Raw genomic sequence first — 23,499 nt, forward strand, 5'->3', positions numbered from 1 at the left:
GCTATGTGCCCATGTGCAGTTGCACTTTAAGTTGATTTATTTTGGTTGTGCCTGTATTGTGGATATAGAACAGAAAATAAGTGTCTGTCATAAATAAAGCAGGTGGTGGGAGTATCACTTTGTGGTGGTTGAGTTTATTATTATTATTATTGGGTTTTATAAACAAGAATAATGTTATACAAATAAGCATACCAAGTTTTCTCATGTCATTTGTATATCAGGGCCAGCCATTTGACTACCTAATCCAAAATCAGGGCCAGCCATTTGACTACCTAATCCAACTTCCTGTGATCTTACAGCTTTGGCACCACAGAGCCGTAAATCCTCTGTGTTGAATCATTGGAAGGAGCTCAGCTTTTTTGCACCTGATTCCATATCTTTACTTTTTGGTGCTAGCCTATGGAGAGCCAGTAACTCAGCAACAGAGCACATCCTTTCGATCAGCTTTCCCCAGCCTGGTGCCATGCAGATGTTTCAAACTACAGCTTCCATCAGACCCAACCGGCTTGGAAATGCTGACTAGAGCTGGTGGGGGTTATAGTTCAAAACATCTGGAGGACACCAGGTTGGGGGAGGCTGGTTCAGATACAGACAGCTTGGGTCCAGAGCCTGGCATTTACAGTTAAAGGGGAAATATTCTGCCGGAGGCTGTAGAAAGCTGCCAATCAAAATAAGCAGTGTTGGGCTATATGAGTGTCTGCAGAAATAATTCTCTGTGGGGAGCAGGTTCTAAGACTTGTAGCAACAGGTTGTTGACTTGGCTGTTTGCAGACTTTATATGACCAAACTCCACACACCAGCAGAAGGGAAGCAGCAGGAATCAGTGGTGGGTTGTGCCTGTTGGTGATTTACTGTATCGCTTGGGATTATACATTTCAGAAGTAACTTCTAGCAAATTGCTTTATATGTCCCTAAAACAACCACAGAGAAAGGCGCTAGAAACACATACAGCCTCAATTTGTCAGTTGAACAACAATACCGTAGGACTCAAAACCAAATTAAAAGCCCCTAAGGTTGAATTTCACACCTTTTACACAGAATCTGCCTGGGCTGTGGTGAATATAATGTTGTTGTTGTTTAGTCGTTTAGTCGTGTCCGACTCTTCGTGACCCCATGGACCAGAGCACGCCAGGCACTCCTGTCCTCCACTGCCCCCCGCAGCTTGGTCAGACTCATGCTGGTAACCTCGAAAACACTATCCAACCATCTCGTCCTCTGTCGCCCCCTTCTCCTTGTGCCCTCCATCTTTCCCAACATCAGGGTCTTCTCCAGGGAGTCTTCTCTTCTCATGAGGTGGCCAAAGTACTGGAGCCTCAGCTTCACAATCTGTCCTTCCAGTGAGCACTCAGGGCTGATTTCCTTCAGAATGGAGAGGTTTGATCTTCTTGCAGTCCATGGGACTCTCAAGAGTCTCCTCCAGCACCATAATTCAAAAGCATCAATTCTTCGGCGATCAGCCTTCTTTATGGTCCAGCTCTCACTTCCATACATCACTACTGGGAAAACCATAGCTTTAACTATACGGACCTTTGTTGGCAAGGTGATGTCTCTACTTCTCAAGATGCTGTCTAGGCCTGTCATTGCCCTTCTCCCAAGAAGCAGGCGTCTTTTAATTTCGTGGCTGCTGTCACCATCTGCAGTGATCATGGAGCCCAAGAAAGTAAAATCTCTCACTGCCTCCATTTCTTCCCCTTCTATTTGCCAGGAGGTGATGGGACCAGTAGCCATGATCTTCGTTTTTTTGATGTTGAGCTTCAGACCATATTTTGCACTCTCCTCTTTCACCCTCAATAAAAGGTTCTTTAATTCCTCCTCACTTTCTGCCATCAAGGTTGTGTCATCTGCATATCTGAGGTTGTTGATATTTCTTCCGGCAATCTTAATTCCGGCTAGGGATTCATCCAGCCCAGCCTTTCGCATGATGAATTCTGCATATAAGTTAAATAATCAGGGAGACAAAATGCAGCCTTGTCATACTCCTTTCCCAATTTTGAACCAGTCAGTTGTTCCATATCCAGTTCTAACTGTAGCTTCTTGTCCCACATAGAGATTTCTCAGGAGACAGATGAGGTGATCAGGCACAGGTGAGAGCCAGTGTGGTGTAGTGGTTAAGAGCGGTAGTCTCATAATCTGGGGAACCGGGTTCGCGTCTCCGCTCCTCCACATGCAGCTGCTGGGTGACCTTGGGCCAGTCACACTTCTTTGAAGTCTCTCAGCCCCACTCACCTCACAGAGTGTTTGTTGTGGGGGAGGAAGGGAAAGGAGAATGTTAGCCGCTTTGAGACTCCTTAAAGGGAGTGAAAGGCGGGATATCAAATCCAAACTCTTCTCTTCTTCTTCTTCACTCCCATTTCTTTAAGAACTTGCCATAGTTTGCCATGGTCGACACAGTCAAAGGCTTTTGCATAGTCAATGAAGCAGAAGTAAATGTCTTTCTGGAACTCTCTAGCTTTCTCCATAATCCAGCGCATGTTTGCAATTTGGTCTCTGGTTCCTCTGCCTCTTCTAAATCCAGCTTGCACTTCTGGGAGTTCTCGGTCCACATACTGCTTGAGCCTTCCTTGTAGAATTTTAAGCATAACCTTGCTAGCGTGAGAAATTAGTGCAATTGTGCGATAGTTGGAGCATTCTTTGGCACTGCCCTTCTTTGGGATTGGGATGTAGACTGATCTTCTCCAATCTTCTGGCCACTGCTGAGTTTTCCAAACTTGCTGGCATATTGAGTGTAGCACCTTAACAGCATCATCTTTTAAAATTTTAAATAGTTCAGCTGGAATACCATCACTTCCACTGGCCTTGTTATTTGCAGTGCTTTCTAAGGCCCATTTGACTTCACTCTCCAGGATGTCTGGCTCAAGGTCAGCAACCACACTACCTGGGGTATATGAGACATCCGTTTCTTTCTGGTATAATTCCTCTGTGTATTCTTGCCACCTCTTCTTGATGTCTTCTGCTTCTGTTAGGTCCTTTCCACTTTTGTCCTTTATTATGGAAATCTTTGTACGAAATGTTCCTTTCATATCTCCAATTTTCTTGAACAGATCTCTGGTTCTTCCCATTCTATTGCTTTCCTCTATTTCTTTGCATTGCTTGTTTAAGAAGGTCTTCTTGTCTCTCCTTGCTATTCTTTGGAAATCTGCATTCAATTTCCTGTATGTTTCACGATCTCCCTTGCATTTTGCTTGCCTTCTCTCCTCCGCTATTTGTAAGGCCTCATTGGACAGGTGAATATAATACAAAACGTTTTAATCAAAAACTGGAGTCTTCTAGCATCTTGGCCAAAGTGGTCAATAACGTATTTTATAGGGCTTCAGCTTTTCTTTATGGACACTTGACAAACACACACCAATCAAGCTTCACTCATTGCCGGAATTCTAAAACATTTTGTCCTGTGCCTGAGTACAAAGCTCTAAAAGGTCTATCATGTTACCTGTGTTACTGGTCTTACCACAAATAGTAAGGTCACATGACACACTGTATACAAGGGTTAACAACTTGCTGGTTTTCCTTCATAGCTCTTGTATATGACTTATTAAGTCACTGTTCAATTGATGGTGTTTCCTGCTTGGCAGGGGGTTGGACTCGATGGCCCTTGTGGTCTCTTCCAACTCTATGATTCTATGATTCTATGATTCTATGACACCTTTTTCCTGTTTGACAGAAAGGATAACTTCTTCATGTGAATTGCCATCCATTTTGTGAGTGCTCTCTTTGTACTTGGTACAGACCTAGGTAGTGAATGTGCCCTGTAATGCTCGTACAATCAGCTGCGGAAATAAAAACCAGTAATGACATACAGTATTGTACCCAAGAAAAGTATAAAGGTAAAGGTAAAGGTACCCCTGCCCATACGGGCCAGTCTTGACAGACTCTGGGGTTGTGCGCCCATCTCACTTAAGAGGCCAGGGGCCAGCGCTGTCCGGAGACACTTCCGGGTCACGTGGCCAGCATGACATCGCTGCTCTGGCGAGCCAGAGCCGCACACGGAAACGCCGTTTACCTTCCCGCTGGTAAGCGGTCCCTATTTATCTACTTGCACCCGGAGGTGCTTTCGAACTGCTAGGTTGGCAGGCGCTGGGACCGAGCAGCGGGAGCGCACCCCGCCGCAGGGATTCGAACCGCCGACCTTTTGATCGGCAAGTCCTAAGCGCTGAGGCTTTAACCCACAGCGCCACCTGCGTCCCTAAGAAAAGTATATAGAAAGCCAAAAATGGTGAAATGCTCTTAAAGTCATATCTTTTTGTCAGGGTCTAGCATTGTTTGAGCAGCTCAAATTTTAACACATCTGAGAGAGGATTTGCTTTAGATATGTAGTTTTTAGATATGTAGTTTTGCTGTCATTCAAGTTGTACAGTCCTGGTAGCTGCTTCAGTATTTTCAGTTGGGAGGTTCTCATCACCTGCGTGTACCTCAGTATTTACTGTCTCTTTTGCGGCAGACACATTGGGTGCTACTTGCATGATGTCTGATCAAATAGCATCTTCATTGTGTGTCCGGGGCTGACTAGCTGTCTTTTGCTTCTTGAAGTTGTTGATGATATCAGTAGCTAAACAAATAGAAACAGCTTCCTTTCTTTGTTTTTTCTTTCTAGCAACCTTGTGCAGAAAACCCTTCTACCTTTCTTTCAGCTTCAACCAATGAAAACAATAACACCTAAGCTTCTGTTTCTCAAGAAAAGGATTTTTTGCTATGTGTTTCCTGAGAACCTTGCCAGTGGGTTTGGTTTCTATTCTGCTGCTTCACATTTGCTTTCTATTATTGGCCACTACCCCCACTTCCCCGCTGCAGTAGGAGGTCCAGCCAGAGCCGTCTTTCCCATAGGGCTTAGCGGTGCATCGCGCCAGGGCGCCAGCCTCTCAGGGGCACCCCAACGAGTGGGGGAGCTGCGTGGCTTTCCTGGTGGCCTCCCCTTTCCCTGCACACATGCCACCTGCGCCCCGCCAACCATATGGCTGGCAGGCATGCAGCTTTCCCCCCAAGCATCTGCGGGGATTGCTCTCCCAAAGCGGTATGGGGGAGAGTTGCACCCCCTGATGGCTGGCAGAGCACAGCTTTGCCTCCCCTCTCCCCCCCCCCCACTATCTGTGGTAATTTGAGGGCACTGGGCGGATATTTGCACCCTGGCGCCACATCTGCTAAAGATGGCCCTGGGTCCAGCAGTACCCATATACCCCCAGCTCCTCACCTGATCACAACATGGCACTGCAACTCATTTTATTATCATTGTATTTGGGGCGTTTCCGAATCTTGTAAAATTTGCAGAAGCAGCATTGTTAGATAAGAAGGAGACCCAGTGTCCATCTGAGCTGCCTGCTGCCCCAGGAAAGCTGTCCTCCAGAGAGGTAACAACAACAACAAACCTTTATTGCCACTACACCACCTGTGTGTAGTGAAATTAAATGACCCCCCCCCCCCCCCGCATACACTCAGTCTTGTTTGCGCTCTGTGTGCTTGTCGGAAGTCAATTGCTCCACTATTTTTTCCATTCAGCAGCCCAACAGCCCACAGATAAAAACTGTTCTTTAACCTATTGGTGTGGCTGACTATACTTCTGTATCTCCTGCCCGAAGATAGGAGATTAAATAAGTGCTGGTCAGGGTATGAGTCGTCCCTAAGAATTCTTCTCTCTCTCCTGAGGCAGCAGTCCCTGCAATGTCATCTAGCGAACTCCGGGGACAACCCATGATGTCATGTGCTGTATTCGCCACCCTCTATAGGAACTTCCTGTCCATGGCTGTCAAACCAGCATAAAGGTAAAGGTAAAGGTACCCCTGCCCGTACGGGCCAGTCTTGACAGACTCTGGGGTTGTGCGCCCATCTCACTTAAGAGGCCAGGGGCCAGCGCTGTCCGGAGACACTTCCGGGTCACGTGGCCAGCGTGACATCGCTGCTCTGGCGAGCCAGAGCCGCACACGGAAACGCCGTTTACCTTCCCGCTGGTAAGCGGTCCCTATTTATCTACTTGCACCCGGAGGTGCTTTCGAACTGCTAGGTTGGCAGGCGCTGGGACCGAGCAGCGGGAGCGCACCCCGCCGCAGGGATTCGAACCGCCGACCTTTCGATCGGCAAACCCTAGGCGCTGAGGCTTTAACCCACAGCGCCACCTGCCACACTCTAATACAGTATGAAAGTACACTTTTCTATTGTGGCCCAGTAAAAGGAGATCATCAATTTTTGTTTGACATTGTTCTTTCGCAAGACCCTGAGGAAATGGAGTCTCTGTTGGGCCTCCCTAACCACTTGGGTTGTATTGAATTTCCAAGTGAGGTCTTCACTAAGGTAAACTCCCAGGAATTTAAAGTAAGAGACTCTCTCCACACAGCCCCCCCCCGATATACAACGGGGCTAGTTCCCCTCTCTTCCTCCAAAAGTCCAACACCATCTCCTTTGTCTTGCTGATATTTAGGTGCAAGTTGTTCTCTAGGCACCATGTCGAGACTTTTTGAACCTCCTCCCGATACGCTGATTCATTCCCACCTGTAATTAGACTCATTATGGTGGTATCATCTGCAAACTTAATAAATGCAGTGGATGGATCATATGAAAAAAAGTCCCCGCCCCCAATTTTGTGTTTGTTGTATTTCAGATGTCACCTGATAGCTGTGATGCTTCCCTTGTTTGTTTGTTTGTTTGTTATTATTATATTAATGCATGGTGTTGGAGGGGAAACAGAGTATCAACCCAGTGTCATCTGTCTGTACTCCAGCCTGGATAAGAATCATGCCCAGAGATTATTTGTGTCAGTTTCAGTGCTGCTTCCCACACATGAAGTAACTGCCCATCCATGCCAAACTGCAGAACAGCAAGCAAATACAAGAAGGGTTAGCATGATGCCCCTTTCATCTGCCTCAGCCTGTCAGACAGTGACTGGGAGCTCATGTCACTCATCTGTGGATATCAGGAGCTTGCTTGTGCTGAGTCAGACTGCTGCTCCATCTGCCTCAGCACTGCCAAGCCTTATGCATTACTAGAAGTTTTTCCTTCCATAATTTTGAGAAAAAGTCCTCTTCCTGCATCTTTCCTGACTGTCTTTAACTCTAGATGCTGAGACTGTACTATGCAAAAATCATGAAGTGCACCATTGACTGAAGAACATTTCCCAACCCATTTCCCCCTCTCTTGCATTTTGCTTTGAGTGGTTCTGGTCAACCAGTCATCTCAGACTTGGTGTTATTTGCTGGTGTCACTAAGAACCAGTGAATCCCATTAAAACAAGGGCAGTGTTTCTTGTATTGGTAAAATGGGCAATCCTATCCTACAAGGAATCCCTATAAGAATCAAGCAATTTATGACCACACTCACAATGATCCCCAAGAATTGCCCCACTGGGGTGCTCTCTTTATTCTGATAAGCTTTTTCATAATACTAGTTTCCCGCCCTAATTTCGTGTGAATCTGTCCCCCCCTCCCCGAATGCACAAGCTTACAGAATGCTACATTTCTCTAGAAATCTCAGAGCTTTGGGCACATTATGATAAAATGTTCAGCTTGTGAAACTGACCTTGACAGGTCACTTTTTCATGTTTTAAAATGCATACAAATGCATTTAAAGTGCATGTAAAATGCATGCAAAAATGGGATTCGCGCTTCCCTTTGCTTCAACAAGATCAAAGTCACTATGCATTTGCAGTAACTTATGATCGCCCATCATCTCTCCATATGCAAGATAAATGTCAATAGCTTTGTTTCATATTATATTATTAACACAATGATTGTGTAGTATAATCTAAGGCATGGTTTTCCCTAAAGAACCCGTAATATAAGAGAGACCTGAGTGGCAAGCATGGCTTAATTGAACTTTATTGATTACATTTGTATATTTTTACTTACTATTTTATTCAATAGATTTCTGTCCCAGCATTCAAATTATCTAGAGTGGCTTATATAAAAATATATAAATACATAAAATCAAACAAATCAGGACATAGTACAATAAAACAACAATAAGGCCAGCAATAGTAAAGCAAATGGTAAAAGCATTAAAACTAGTAACAAATTCAACCAGGAAAAGCATAGCAAAGCAAAATATTTTTACCTGGTGCCTTAAGGTAGACAGTCGAGGTGCTAGGCATATCTCTATAAATATGGTGTTTTACATCTAGAGTACTATCATAGCACCCTGTTTAGCAATACATAGATTCCACACCACATTAGCTCTTTGAAACCTATTGCAGAACTTTGTACAGTCTCATTACCAACACAATTTCCCCTATAACATATTGCCCCTGTAGTTGCTGTTGTAGGGTTATTAGTTTATTGCTGTGAATTGGTCTATTGGCTAACAACTGAGAGGTCAGTGCCTAGCAAGAGAATATTCCTAAGTGGCTGAAAGTTTGTCTCCTCGGCCTTTGGAAGAGAATACATTCAGCTGTTGGACGTTTTTTAGAAAAAAAAAGTTTGTGGGATGCTTAGATTAGGATACAAATTCAGAGCTGTGGAGCTAGCGAGATTGGAAGCAGCCTTGGAGATTGAAGAGGAGTCCACTCTGCTACTTTGAGAATCTGGTGCAGGCTAACCAGTTATGTTGCCTGCCCTGAAGAGTCTGTTTTATATATTTACAGATACAGCAGATGTAACAAAATACCTTGGGTTTCCAGTGTTCTCTTATCTAAAACATACAGGACCCTGGATCCAGTATTTCAAAGCCCATGCTGGTAGGGAGCTCTGGACAATGTTGTTATATTGTGGCTGGAAGATGAGTACATGCCTGAATGATACTATCACTTCTCTACTGCAGTGTTTCCCAACCTTGGGCCTCCAGCTGTTTTTGGACTACAACTCCCATCATCCCTAGCTAGCAAGACCAGTGGTCAGGGATGATGGGAATTGTAGTTCAAAAACAGCTGGAGGCCCAAGGTTGGGAAACACTGCTCTACTGCATGTAAAGACATAGCGGAACAGCAGTTTATGTGAGAAATGGGGCAGTGTTCCTACTGACAGACAAACAATGCTGAGCAGTTTGGTGTTTTTTTTAAAAGGACTATAACACTTCTATTATTTACTTATTTGATATGTACCAAGCATGGTGGTAATTCATTTTACAGCACTTACATATAAATTTACAGGTCTCTCTTTCTCTGCTCATCATTTTAATTGCTTTTATTTTGCAGTGTATCATTCTCAGCAAAATAATAACCAAGCTGTAAGAGCTCTTGCTCCATAGTCCAGAAGGCAAAAGCATAGTCAAGTGCAGAATTTGGTATTTCTGTTGCCAGGACGTGGGCCTGGATGTCAATGTTTCCAGTTATGAGTGAAGATCTTATTTCTGCTCATCTTTTTAAAACTCTAATGCGGACTCAGTGGAGTCATAAAGAGGGATGTGCCAAATTTCTGCCCTTGGAACATTTTAGAAATGGTATTTCCAAGGAAATAACATTGTTCTGAAAAAGGTTTTCTATGATTTTTTTTAGTTCTGTCCCCCTTTTTTGTGGCTGTTCACAATTGTTCCGAACCACAGATTTCCCCTCTTTTTGGCTCAGCCTCCCTCACTTTTGGCTGAGCTCTGTTTAAATATGCACAAATCTAATAGCTGCAAATGGAGGAGGATATGTATTCCAAATGACGCAGTTCATTATTTGGGAATAGACAGCATCACCATGCATGCCAAGCCCAACATGTATCAGAAGCAGAACTCTGGTGCCAAGAAAAGACTACCAAGTTGTGAGGTAATGCAAAGGGTGTGTCGGAATGCCAAATGCTACGGAAGCCTCCAGGTGGTTTTCAATTGAGCATGCTGACTTCTGTATTTGGGCTGGGAAAGAAAACATTTCCAGCTATATTCTGAAACTGGCTTGTTGACATGGTATCCATTGGATCAGAAATTATGCGATTTTTTTTTTTTTAAGAGAGAAAACATTTAACATCTTACTAAATATTGTAATCTGTGATGTTAATGAAATGTCCAATCCACATGGTAGAATTGTCATAAAAACCCAGTACAAGCACCTAGAAATAGTTTTGGGGGCTTAGGGCTTGAATCCTAACCACGGTTTCAACATTCAAAAGGAGATGTTGTCTTCTCTTGTATGCCCTGGACAATCATAAGATTGGTGCATTCACCTTCTTGGTAAAGCAACATTGTGAATTGAAATCACATCTTAAATTTGTTTGGTATTCCATAGATTGTGATGTTTGTGATCAAGCATCTTCCCGCTTTCCTGACAACATGAAAAAAGAAGGATAATGCCTTTTTCTTTTTCTTTATTTTTTAAAAAGCATTATAAAAAGCTTTGTCATTTTATTAAGTGCAGAAAGTCCTAGGCAGGCTTAGGTTTTGAGTTCCTTAATTACCTGCTGGATTGCTGTAAGTAAAACTCCAATTTAGTACTGCATACAAGTGTGTTTATTCATAAATACCTGCGAGAAAGAGAGCAAGCACTGTAATAGACTCATTGGCAATGATAAATGAATCAGAGGAGAGAGACGTAGAAATAATGTGGCAGATTGGGTGTGGAGTTTAAGCTTTCTAGGAACAAAAGGGAGAGAGAGCTCTCAGCACACCATCTGGATGAGCCGGTGAGGGGTGCTGAGTTTCATATGAGCAGAGGGAGGAGGAGGAGGAAGAAGGTGTTTTCAGTTGTCACTTATCAGAAGTGACACTTTGATGTGTTCAGGGTATCATCTTCCCTGTCTAAATATTTATTTCTTTTGCTGTGCTCAGCCTAATGCAATCAGACTATAGTGTGGAACGTTGCCATATCCTTTCAGGTCTGGATTTGTCTGCCTGGGTAGACTCACACTGCATGTGATAAGGGATGTCTAAGCACAAGCCTTGGTTACAGCAGGGGTTGGCAACTTGCTCAGGGCCATTGGGGAAATGTATGGCATGCAAGAAGGCTGCTGCTAGCTAATTCAGATATTTTAATTGCATGTAATTAACATAATTTGCATATCATTTTCTTGGACATGGTATAGATGCCAAGCTGTAGTTGGCAGCTATATTGCACTTATTTCGCAATACTGCAAATTTCTTAGCCTCAGACGTGAAAAATACCTTGCAATATCTTGCTAGGTTCACTTCAAAATGGCAAGAATCTTTTACACATTTAATGGATTTTGATTTTAGTTTTTCACCTTTATGTGAGCATGATACTCCAAATATTGTTTCTGTCATATTATTTCTAGCTATTTTAAAGGAAAGTTGGGATTCTAAGAGGTGTGCACGCATCACACAAGTGGATAATATTGCCGTATGCTATAATGTACATGTAATACTCTGTTGCATATTAATTAGATACAATTAATATACAGATTGTCTTCCACTGATTCCCAATTCATTAGCCAGGATCTACTGGTGGTTTTGTAGCTGAATTCAATGGGATTTACTTCTGGTTCAACTTATAAGAAAGCACTATTGATTGCCTCCCTCTAATGACTTATTTAATTATTTAATTAAACAAACAAACAAAACCAGAGGAAATCCACTGACAGCTCTCCTCTTACCTTGTCTAGTTTGGCCCTTTATAGCTGCCTACTTGAACGTATGTTCTGTTGAAATAAATAGCATTTTGCAGTTTTGTTTACTCTTTTAAAAATAGAGTAAGTATCAAGTAAATGTTATACACAGTCCAGTTAAGCAGTTTAAAGTCCCATTAAATTTTGTGACAGATTTAAGCTTGAACTTAAGTTGCCCACTAAAGTGATTGTCACTTTACATTGCATAATTTTAGTGAGATTGTAGCCATTTTATATTATTTATATACATATACACATGCATACAAATGAATAGGCAGGAATATATTTTAAAAAGCAAAAGTTGATTTAAAGTTAGGATGTGCAAAATGGCAAATCACCAACTGAACAAAGAGAATTTCTGTATGTTAATGCATATGCTGTGCTTATCAAACTGAAGTTTTCACCAAAAACCAGGATACTAAGCTCATTTTCTGCTTAGCTGGTAAATCCACACATGGCTATGTCATCCCCCTTGGGAAAGACAAAATGCTGACTCACAGACCCACCATCTCCTCCTCCTCAGTGAGGACACAACAGGGAGGAAAAGGAGCTAAAGGACTCCTGCACCACACTAATGTTATTCGTGTTTTTATTATTAGAAGTTCATACAGTATGTGTGTGTGTGTGTGTGTGTGTGTGTGTGTGTGTAGCTAATCTGGAAGGTCTGTGGGGTGATGTAATATACCTTCACTGAATGCTGAATGCTGAGACCTGCCTAGACGGTCCATTTGGGGGGGGGGCGTTTTTTTAAAAACATTAATCATCAACCTAGTTCCAGTGTGGTGGTAAATCTGTGTTTGTGTCGTACCACTCAGATGGAAGCCTTGCCAATGGAAGGCTCACGTGATTGAATGTTTCTTCACACACAAAAATCCACGCACGCATAAAACTAGCATGTCTGGGAGATGTCTCAGTTACAGTCATTCTGAATGATGTATAGTTTTCTATATGGAAGGAATTTGTTTGTATGGGGAGAGATTCAGTCATGTCAGCCCCCCCCCCCCTGCACTCTGAAGTGGCACTGCTCAGTTACAGCTTTTTCACATCACTGATAACTAAACTGGAACCTTCATTGGGAGTGCAGGTTTGGATGTTATGAAAGCCTTGTGTCCCTCTTATGAACAGTACAATACAATTTTAGAGTGTCTTTAGATTTTATGGGATATCTGGTCCCAGCTGGCACAGAGTGAGTTGTCAGCTTACAACAATTTATTGAGAAAGCTCACAAGGATTCAAGATAAATAAAGAAAGGTTGGACTGAACTTAAATATTGATGAAAGTTAGGAAGTACCAGGAAAGCCCGTAAGAATCTGCTCCCAAGTGCCAAGATGGCAACCAGAGGGATCCTGGCATAGACCAGGCTGGATTGGTCCATATTCCAAAGCTGTGTCTGCTGAACTAATGTGCAAATAAGGATGCAGTTAACCTTCAATTTCTGCAAGACTTCCACTGTTCCAAAGATTCCTGAGAGCTGCCTTAAGTTTAAACCTTTTCCAAGGCTTACTCACAGACAATAGCAGCACCAAACAGCTGTTTTGGGTTGGAGATTTCCCTAGGAGCAACAGGACATGATGACATGCCATCGTTCCCAAGGGCATTGGGAAAACATGCGTGGGGGGAGGTTAAAATATACCCAATGGGATGGTGCATCAGGAGCACTTCAGCTCTCTTTTGAAGATGGTTGCAGAGGCATGTTAAAGTACCTCTTACCTATAAAAGCAGGCTTTTTAAAAACGCAGCCCTCAGGCCACCTCTTAACAATGTAAATACTATTTTAATCACTAATTTTCCTGCAATTTTTTTTTTTTTTGGTGGGATACAAATAGAAAAATAGGATTGAACAGACCTAAGAAAGGGAAGAGGGACGTGGGTGGCGCTGTGGGTTAAACCACAGAGCCTAGGACTTGTCGATCAGAAGGTCGGTGGTTTGAATCCCCGCGACGGAGTGAGCTCCTGTTGCTGGGTCCCTGCTCCCGCCAAAGCACATCAAAGTGCAAGCAGATAAATAGGTACTGGCGGGAAGGTAAATGGCGTTTCCGTGCGCTGCTCTGGTTCGCCAGAAGCGGCTTAGTCCTGCTGGCCACATGACCCAGAAGCTGTACGCCGGCTCCCTCGGCCAGTAAAGCGAGATGAGCGCCGCAACCCCAGAGTCGGTCACGACTGGACCTAACAGTCAGGGGTCCCTTGACCTTTAAGAAAGGGAAGAAGGACCAGAAATAAATCGCTCCATCCATCCCTAATATATCAGGGGTCTGTATCAGCTCTGGAATTAGGGTGGCGCGAGCAGTTTCCCTTCAAACTTAGGAGGTGCAAAATTGAGAAGCTTCATTTGGGGGCACTGAATTTTGGCCTCACACTAGGTGCTATATTACAAAAGATTATCATAGTCTGCTCCTGTGTGTATCACACATCAGTTACAAAAGAAACACACACGTGCATTGGGATATACAAGATTTTGTGGTCAGAAAGGTGCAATGAGTTACCTTATCACTCCATTTTAATGCACTGACTTTTCTCACACCACTCAGCACTTTCAAGGGCATCTTCATAACACTGTTGCTCCCATGCCAGGTGATATTGTGAGAAGGTGGTCTTAGTGACTTCACAGCTGCATGTTAATAGTTTTGAAGGATAAGGCTGCACTGTTAAATATGAGGGATGGAACCTGTATTTAGTTGAGAGCAGATGAACACACACACATATGGATTATCATTATATTTGGCTTGTGCTAAAGAAGCTTATGTCAACTTAGTCTGCCCTGTTTTAAAGGCTGTTTTGTGCTGAAGCAAAATAATAACAGAGCAAAGCATGGTCTGCTCACCACCAGGGATCATTGGTACTTTCAAAGTCACTGCTTTGTTTGCCCTTGTGTAATCCCGAAAGACGAAGGTACTGATTCAGTTCGGTGACCCATTAAAAATGTCATCTGGTCTGCTCATTAAATGCAGCTTTATTTTTTCTTGATTAGAAAACAATTCAGTTTCATGTTGAATGATTTGGAAAGATATGTGAAGAAACTGACTGTGTGCTCAGTACTTCCTGGGGCACAGTGGCATGTTACTGGGATCAGGTCCTCGTTTTGAGGACTTGATTATTTATTGTCTTTGGAATGCTCTTGATTCACTGTTCCTTGTGGGAGAGGGAAAAGAAGGGGAGAGTGGGATTAAAAATAAGTAATACTGTGAGTACTAAACACTGCGGTGTAATTGATGACTTGTGGCCTGATACTGATATTCCCCCAACCTGTCATTTTTTATTGTGTGTATACAGCCCACAGGCCAATTATACAATGTCTGAGGAGTTAACCAGAGTAATATGCATACTTCAAATTTGCTGTTGACTCTGAGTGATTATTTACATTGTGCTATCAACCTGTTACACATTATAATAGGGGCAGCCAAGAACTCAGCTGTTCTTTCTCTAATGCTGACATGACTAATCTGTGGCCCTCCAGATGGCCTTTAACTCCAAGTGCCATCAGCCCCAGCCAGCATTCCCAGTGGCCAGGGATGAGGAGAGCTGTGTTTGGAAGCACAACAAAAGTAGCCTATAGTTCTGAGCTGCTCTCTCTGCTGAGGTCTTAACAGTTGGCAAAGCATCTCTAAGAACTTTTGCTTCTCAGAAATCTATTCTTTAAAAAATGCTAATTTTATAATTGACCCAAATTTCAATCAATAATCAAGACTCCAGACTTTGCTCTGAAAAAAAATTAAGTGCTGGAGAAATTAAGCAAGTAAAAATGGGCAACGGCAACGATTCTATTATTTGCTTTGGCTAAAACGTATATGCAGGTTTCAAAGCAAACATTTCTGTAAGCACAGCATCCACAAGGCCGAGGGCAAATAAATGATTTATAATGTAATAAAATATAGCTGTCCGTCTAAAACAAACCTATATTTATTGATTATAAACCTGACTGAATTAATGTCAGTTTTGAGTGATGTTTCCCCACCTTTGCTAGCCTGCTCTTTTGACCTTTCAAAAATCTATGGAGCAGTTTTCATTGTTTTAATTTTTCTGCATTTTATTCCTCATTCTAATCACTGACCCCTTGCAGCTGCTGAGTTCCATTGCCTGGTTTCTTCTTGCCCTTGCAGCCTCTGTACAGAACACAGACAGGCATTGAGCTTAGATGGGCAGTTGGAGGAAAGTTCAGTGTTCTGCATGAGGCAAGAAGAAGGTGAAGCAGAAGACAAAAGTCATATGGAAGTGGTGATGTATGAAAGAGGAAGCTTCATGCTAGGATAATTCAATAAAATCCACTGAAACACTGGGTCGCCTTGAGACCAAGACAGGCTGTCAGTTTCTGAGTTTCCAAAGTGGGTGGAGCTGTGGCGTAAAAGCGAGTGGTGCTTTGTTTGGGTGCATCAGAAGTTGGCAGTTCTTACTACCTGGTTTGTTTTAATACCTTGAGGGAGTTGGGCAAGTAAGATACCTGATAACTGGCAATGCTAGAGCCAAGCCACAAAAGGCATTGCTATATAGATATAGTTTTGTTCAGGTTTTTTACAATCAAGTGGTGTACAAATTTTATTAAATAAATGAATTATAGTTTGGGGGAGATGCTCAGCTTTCATTTACGAAGAGCAGGGTTGAGGACCCTGCGCCCTACCAGATATTGTTGGACTCCAACTCCCATCAGCCTCAGCCCACAGGGCCATTGGACAGGAGTAATGGGAGTTGTAGTCTAGCATCACCTGAAAGGCTGCAAGTTGGGTAAAAAGGTAAGGGTAAAAGACCCCTGGACTGTTAAGTCCAGTCAAAGGCGACTATAGGGTTGCAGCACTCATCTAGCTGTCAGGCCAATGGAGCCGGCGTTTTCCCACAGACAGCTTTCTGGGTCATGTGGCTAGCATGACTAAACTGCTTCTGGTGCAACGGGACACCGTGACGGAAACCAGAGTGCACAGAAACACTGTTTACCTTCCTGCCACAGCGTGCTTTCGAACTGCTAGGTTGGCAGGAGCTGGGACAGAGCAATGGGAGCTCACCCCATCGCTGGGATTCGAACCGCTGACCTCCCCATCAGCAAGCCCAAGAGGCTCAATGGTTTAGCCCACAGTGCCACCCGCACCCCCTGCTGCAAGTTAGACGCCCCTGCTGTCGAGGAAATTTGTCCCAAAGACTGACAAACAACCTACCAAAGTTAAGGAAGGAGAAGCCTTATTTAGAGGATAGAGAATACTGGGATGGGGGCTACTTTAAGGATAAACGTATCATTGTTATAAGTAAAAGAAAGCAAATTTGATAACCCAGATCAGAAACAGAAATGGAGAGGGCACACAATATATAATTAGCTACGGATCACCAGTTTCCAGTAGTTGATTTGTATTGTGGATCAGACATTTGATGCGCTGTTTATCCAACTAAGCAAGATACCAGGCGTTCCATTTCTCTTGGTTTCAAATTTGCTTTCCAGTACTTTACATATGTCAGCTAGTTCACAGCAAGCACATATTATTAGAGGTCCCTTTGTCTTCATAAAGGTAAAGGTAAAGGTACCCCTGCCCGTACGGGCCAGTCTTGACAGACTCTGGGGTTGTGCGCCCATCTCACTTAAGAGGCCAGGGGCCAGCGCTGTCCGGAGACACTTCCAGGTCACGTGGCCAGCGTGACATCGCTGCTCTGGCGAGCCAGAGCCGCACACGGAAACGCCGTTTACCTTCCCGCTGGTAAGCGGTCCCTATTTATCTACTTGCACCCGGAGGTGCTTTCGAACTGCTAGGTTGGCAGGCGCTGGGACCGAGCAGCGGGAGCGCACCCCGCCGCAGGGATTCGAACCGCCGACCTTTCGATCGGCAAGCCCTAGGCGCTGAGGCTTTAACCCACAGCACCACCTGCGTCTTCATAGGTGACACCATATTTACTTATTGGAGCTCGTCTGCATTTTCACTTGTTCCATGTCTAGAAAGCACGGGTACAAGCATTTTCCCACTTGCCTTGTGCTTTCTAGGCACAGGTCCAAGAGGTTTTGCCTTGTCTTGCTCCTTTCCTAGGAAAAACACGCTCTTGTCTGATAAATTGGAGCAAATGTCCATCTGGAGAAAACCATAATTGCCGTTTGCTCTGAATGAGTGCTGTTTTTCCCTGGGTGAAAACAGTGGGACAAGAGTAAATGTGGACAAGCCCTTCATGAAGCAGAAGCCATAATATATCATTAAGTTCTAAGTGTGTTTAAATGATCTCATGAAATACATGTGTTATCATTTTACAAAAATTGTTGAGTGTTTTAGAGGTCCACTTCATGTGATTATAATGTCTGAGTTTTGTGGAAGAGTACCTACTACTGCAGGTGGCACTGTGGTCTAAACCACAGAGCCTAGGGCTTGCCTATCAGAAGGTTGGCAGTTTGAATCCTGGCAATGGGGTGAGCTCCCGCTGTTCGGTTCCTGCTCCTGCCCACCTAGCAAGGGACTCTGTTCCAGATTAGTGTAGGGTTTACTCCTTAGCCTTTTCTTCTCACAAAAAAATCCTGAAAGGCAGAGAAGGTTTAGGGTCAGAGTTTTCCCTCTCCTAAATGAGCTACCTTCCCAGGTTAACAAGCCCCACCTGCCCTTATTTTGATATCATCTGCTCCACCCCAGATCAGACAGTTGCCACTCTTTTGCTCTCAGGCTCTGTCTCTCTCCACCTCAAGCATCTCAACCTCAGGAGGCTACCAAGCCTGTGGGTCATGCTCTTTGATCTCTGCCTGAGAGTGAGAAGACTGATGAAGGTCCATTACACACACACACACACACACACACACACACTTTTTTATTGATCAACAATGGAGTTTCAAGACACAGTGTCTGGTCACATGAATATTTATATCATGGTACGATGACATTGATTCACCCACACCACTTTTGAACAATCTGACCACAATGCATTTTTATTTACTGTCTAGTAACTGCTAGGCTCTACTTTCCCTGTATTTTAGCATCCCTTTGCAATATCTGCTTGAGTGATGAATTGCTTTTTTTCTATACTTGTAGCTAAGCAAATCGACTTGAGAACAGACCATAGTTTAAAGATTGAAATTGTTTAAACTGAGAGATGTCACCTCTCGTTTTTTAGCACAAGGAAAACAATTCTGTCTTTGTGGAAGAAGCCCATTGATGTCCAGAAAGCTATTTGAAATGGCTTTGAGGGTTACAAGCTGAGAAAGAGAAAGAGAAAGACTGTGCTTTGCTACCTGTCAATGGCCCCACTCTCTGGCTCAGGATGGAGTAGACATGGGGGAGACAGTCATGCAATTAAATTTGTTCAGTGAAAATTGCATGGCCCCACCTCAGCTGTTAAAAAGTTAGGGCGCTAGGCCTACCAATTAGCAAAATGCGGCAGTAGACCTGGCGTCTGGAATAAAAGAGACCAGGTCCCCCCATTGAGATGCATTTTAATGTGGAGCTACCTTATTTGTACTTCCCTGACCAATAACTGTTAACAAATGACAGCTACCCCTTTGAAACCCACATTTCTGAATTTTAACATTATATTAAGGAAATTTGCTTGCAAGATAGTGTGCAAGCATGCCTACGGAAAGAGAAATGCAAGCTAAAGTTCATATAAAATTATGTGCCTACTTTAATTAAGGTTAGAAAAATTACAGATTGAGCTTGAAATAGGGTGAACAGAACTTAAGTTGGCGGGGGGTGGGATGAGAGACACTGAGATTGATAGACTAATTCATCCCTGTCCAGCAGTCTTCATAAGGGAGTTGCTGGCTGAATAACTTGGAGGGGGTTTCTGTCCATTGGAGCCTAGTTATAAAAGTTGGTGTGCTGGGTTTCTAGTTACTATTGCTGATAGTGGCCCCTTTGCTTTAGGGCTACTTTGGGATATTAATCTACCTGTTGCTAATTTTTATGCCCACTTAATTTTCTCTTTATATATTTTAATGAATGGTTAATTGTTGAATGGTTAGTGCTCTAGTAATATTACAATTTTCATTAGGTGTTGTGTTGTGTTGTGGAATAAAGAAAACATTCCAGGTTGGGTATTTCTGAGCAATGTGGTATTTGTCACCAGTCTGTGTGCATGCACCAGTCCTCTAAGCCTCGTTTTGAGGGGTTTAAAAAAAGATAGATGGTTGATAACTGAGTCTTATGAAAGAAGCAAATTTTCCCTCTTACTATTTATTTCAAAAACTGAACCAAACAGCTCTAGTATAATTGTAGCTGTAATTGGTTTTCCTGATACTTCTGTAGGTTCTCCTCCTGGTTATTTAATGTAGAATGTTAATATTCCCCCCTTCTTTTCCTTTTTGGATGAAGCAAAGTAATGACATACCCACGAAGGAAACATTACAAATGGTAAATGTCTCGCAGTATGTCAAAACTAGTAGCATACAGATGTAGCTGTCAGACAGAAAGTATTAAAACTGAAGCACGTCCAGAAGGGATTATTTCTTCTTTTTCATTAGGAAAAAATAATCTCCATTTAAAAGTTAGTAACTAATGTGCCCCATGACCGCATATTCATCTATACACATAATAATGTGGTTTATCATTAATACCCAAGATTTCTCACTTACATTATAATCCAATCAGTAGCAAATCTTCCTTCTTAAATGCAAGGGATTCAGCAGACTTCAATAGCACATATACTGCCTATTGCTATTTTTCATCGAGGCAGGTCAGCTGCGTGTTGGAAAGCTTAATCTTTTGGAGCTTTACAATACCTTACAGTGCTTTAGCAAAAATTATCTGTTGCAAGGATTAAAACACATTCTTTTCAGCTGTAAAAGCAGATACAAGGGAGGTTGTATTGAGGTAGGAACAGACACAACTATTGGGCAGGTGCGGCACCTGTAGCAGCGGGGGTGGGGAACTTGTTGCCCCCAGATGTACTTGGACTCCAACTCCCATCAGTCCCAGTTAGCATGGCCAGTGGTCAGGGAGGACTGAATAGGAATAATGGAGACAACACAGCTTGAGTTAGATTGAATAAGGCCACAGTTTTATGGACTACAGAAGAAGACTTCTGGCCTGCCTGCTGGAAGTGACACCAAAGGCTAACTCAGCAGTGGGGGATTCCTATGACTTACATCTAATGGGGGGACCTCCACAGGGATTGCCACCATGTGGGCATATGGATACCCCTAACCTCCCCCCCCCAGATTTATAGGCAGCATGCCCTATACTGGGTTCTGTATCTTGGTCACTGTAGTGGTGGAATATTGGGATGTGAGTTTTAAAATGTTTTTGTATCTTTACTTTTTTCACTTTTTATTAAAATGCAGTTTATAAATGTTTAATTTGAATGAGATGCAACAATGAACCTCCTTCCTTCGGAGGTTTTTAAGCAGAGGTTGGAGGGTCATCTGTCCTGGATGCTTTAGCGGAGATTCCTGCATTGCGGGGGGTTGGGCTAGATGACCCTCGGGGTCCCTTCCAACTCTACAATTCTGTGATTCAAACTAGGCAGAAGAATAGTAGATTGGAAACTTTATTGTGTCCAATTAATATTCAAGCAGAGCTGTTCAGGAGAACACCTAAACAGATTGTTGCTAGATGGAGAGCAATATTTAAAAGAGAATCATGGCACCCTCATGGTTCCTGTAGACAGTGGCCTATTCTCTGCATTAACATGCAAAGCCTTAAATGGCTCAGGGCCCAAGTACCAGCCAGCCCTCAGGCCTTGAGACTGGCGGGCGCAAAACCTTGCTGCTGCTGCTGCTGCTGCTGCTGCTGCTGCTGCTGCCGGGGGTTTGGGGCAGCCTGGGAGTGGTAGGCCAAGGCAGGGTCTGTTCTGTGGTCGCATCCTGGCTGAGGAACCCCTTCACTTGTGAAGTGCACATTTTGCCTAGCTTTTCTTGAAATCTCAGCATGCTGTTGTTGCCCAGGTGTTAGCAATTGAAGGGTGGTTTGTTTAGCAGCTGCCTTTTTTGAGATTTATTTTAACTTCTGCAGTGTTTTAATTATGTTGTTTTATTGTGAATGATGTGTGGCTGTTTTGGGCTCCTTTGGGAGGAAGAGTGGGATAAAAGCAAGCAAGTAAACAAACAAATTTAACATGGGAATATTTGGCTGCAGAGGCAGTGTGTGTTTCCAATTCACTACTAGGCTAATCTTAAAATCATAAATCCCAAACCGCAGACAGGATCCTTCCCTGCCAGTATCGTGGGCTGCCTTGTTATTCACCATGCCCAGCTTCCATATGATGGTGGTGGGGACCTTTGCGTGGACAGGCGGAGTCCCCAGATCCCAAGCGGTCCCCCCCGTCATGTGGAATAACGACTCTAGACAACGTGCTATGGGATTAAATTGGCCACAACTTTATTAAATTTCAAATGTGGGTAGACCTTGGCTCAGGCATTGGGCGTTCTCCCTCCCTAGTCCCCAGCCGGGGACCTAGGGAGCATCAGGGTTATCCAGTGTGTGTGTGGGGGATGGGCCGGCTCTGGAGAACATATGTTCAAGCAGAGATAGCCGCCCCCGTTACGCCGCCGCAGGGGAGAGCAATGACGACCTTTCGGCGTACGGCCAAAGCCTCCCTTCAAAAACCCCTTTAACGGGGAACCCTGGTATCGCCGCCGCAAAGAGGAAGATGGACTAAAGGATTCCGCCCAAGGCCTGATACCGCCAAAGTTCTGACGTTTTGCTACGGGAAAGGCGAAACCTGCCAATGCAGGGAAATTCCTTTCCGGCCCTTTAACAGCGACCTTATTGTAGCAGCGCCCGCATACCTGTGGAGACAGGTTAACCTGCAAAACCTATGAAGAAAAGTTAACCTGCAAAAGAAGACATTAACTGAGGGTGGGTAGGGTGGGAGAAGCTCTGGAGCCAAGTGAGGATTAACAATTAAGATCCACCCTCTATTGTGTGGGCAGGTAATCCCTCCCCTTACCTGGCCTGGTTTCCCTGGCAACGCTTCCCCCAGGTGGGATTGGACAACTCACTGGGGTAGGCGGGGACCTCCAGGTATCCCACCTGAGGGAAGGCAAAGCGTATGCTGATGGGACCACTCCAGATCCAGGGCTGCACGCGTCCACGCAAAAGGCGCCCCCCGTTTTAAGTGGGGAGCGGTCATTATTATGGATTTGCATCTCATTCAAGCCATGAACAGATCAGCTATTCATCAATGCCACCTTTCATTACACTTCTTTAAAGAGCAGCATGTCTGCCACAGAGGCTGCTTTTCACTTCATTCAGCATTGGGGTTTAATTATTCCCTTAGAGCCCATTTCCAATGTCCTAGCAGGACAGCAAGATTTAATATCCTAATTCATTTTTTCTTTTTTTTCTTTTCAACACTCTAATGTTTTGGTCTTCCCCCATTTCTGTCTGTTCCTGCAGAGCTAACAATACAAGGTAATTGTTTCATTTTTATTTATATCTGCAACCTTAGCTTTATCGTTTTTACTGCTGACCAGAAATGCCACCATGACCTTGTTTCCTCCCATTGCCCATTATTTCCCACGTAGCCAGTCTCTTGACCCAAGTAAGAAAACTCTGGCTTCATTATTTTAAGATTCTGATTTAGTACAGGAAAAGTATTAACCCAATGTTTGGCCACATATTTCTGCCCCTAAAAAACAAGTTGCTGTTGTAAATAATGGCCAAAGGAGCATAGCAGAAAATCCAGAATGTTGTGCTTTGGGATGCCCGGAAATACATCACTCTTCAGAACTGCCATTTTGAGTTGTAGCCTGGCTCACACATTCTATATGGATGTCTTAAAAGCACCTAAAGTGAAGGCAGATGCCTCCCTTTCCAAATTTCAAGATATTAGATGGCCAAAATGATGTGAAGGAAGATAAAGGCTGAAATGAAGCAGTATTTATTTTTAGCAGAGGACATTTTAAGCTGAATGGCTTCACCTTTGTTATTCCCCAGGGTAAAGAACTTTTCTTGCCTCCTGGAATTTCTCTGGTTCTCTCTCTCTCTCTCTCTCTCTCTCTCCCCCCCCCCCCGCCCCCCCCCCCCCCCCGTGCATACAAAAACACCAGCCCTGTTATGTTTAAAATAACTGTCCAAGAATGGAAAACCTGAGAAGCTGCTGACTGTTGGTGACGCTGGCAGGGTCTGATGAGGGTTTGTAGTCCAACAGCACCTGAGAGATG

At 43.7% G+C, this 23,499-nt stretch overlaps 1 protein-coding gene across 3 annotated transcripts in view; it reads left to right on the forward strand.

Moving 5' to 3' along the window:
• The window catches only part of ERBB4 (erb-b2 receptor tyrosine kinase 4), an 832,220-nt gene that overhangs the window by 216,383 nt on the left and 592,338 nt on the right, over positions 1-23,499 (forward strand). The gene's annotated exons all lie outside the window — the stretch shown is intronic.

The sequence above is a fragment of the Podarcis cretensis genome, assembly GCF_951804945.1.
Source record: "Podarcis cretensis genome assembly, chromosome: 1".
NCBI classification, from domain to species: domain Eukaryota; kingdom Metazoa; phylum Chordata; class Lepidosauria; order Squamata; family Lacertidae; genus Podarcis; species Podarcis cretensis.